Here is a 371-nt window from a genome sequence, read left to right on the forward strand (position 1 = left end):
TGGTCCTTGGGGGGGGGGGGGCAATATAACCTTGAGAGGGGAAACTATTCTTCCCAAATGACGCCTGTGTGTAGAATAACAAGCAGTTCCTTTTCTTTTTTCTTTTATCATTATCACTGCAACTACATCTTTCTACGTGATTGTAATTAATCAGTATTATTAGTATAATGTTTATGATGATTATGACAATTACTACAATTATCATTGTCTCTCTTTCTGCCATACAATTTTTTTTCTCTCCTCCTCACCTCACTAATATCCTCGGCACCTATGATACAGTCGCTTGAGACATGCATGTAACCACCTACCCGCATTTCATTTCATTTCATCTCACTGAAAATGTGTTAAGTGTGAATAAAGTACGAAATCCA

The sequence above is a fragment of the Penaeus monodon genome, chromosome 15 (genome assembly GCF_015228065.2).
Source record: "Penaeus monodon isolate SGIC_2016 chromosome 15, NSTDA_Pmon_1, whole genome shotgun sequence".
In the NCBI taxonomy this organism is placed as follows: domain Eukaryota; kingdom Metazoa; phylum Arthropoda; class Malacostraca; order Decapoda; family Penaeidae; genus Penaeus; species Penaeus monodon.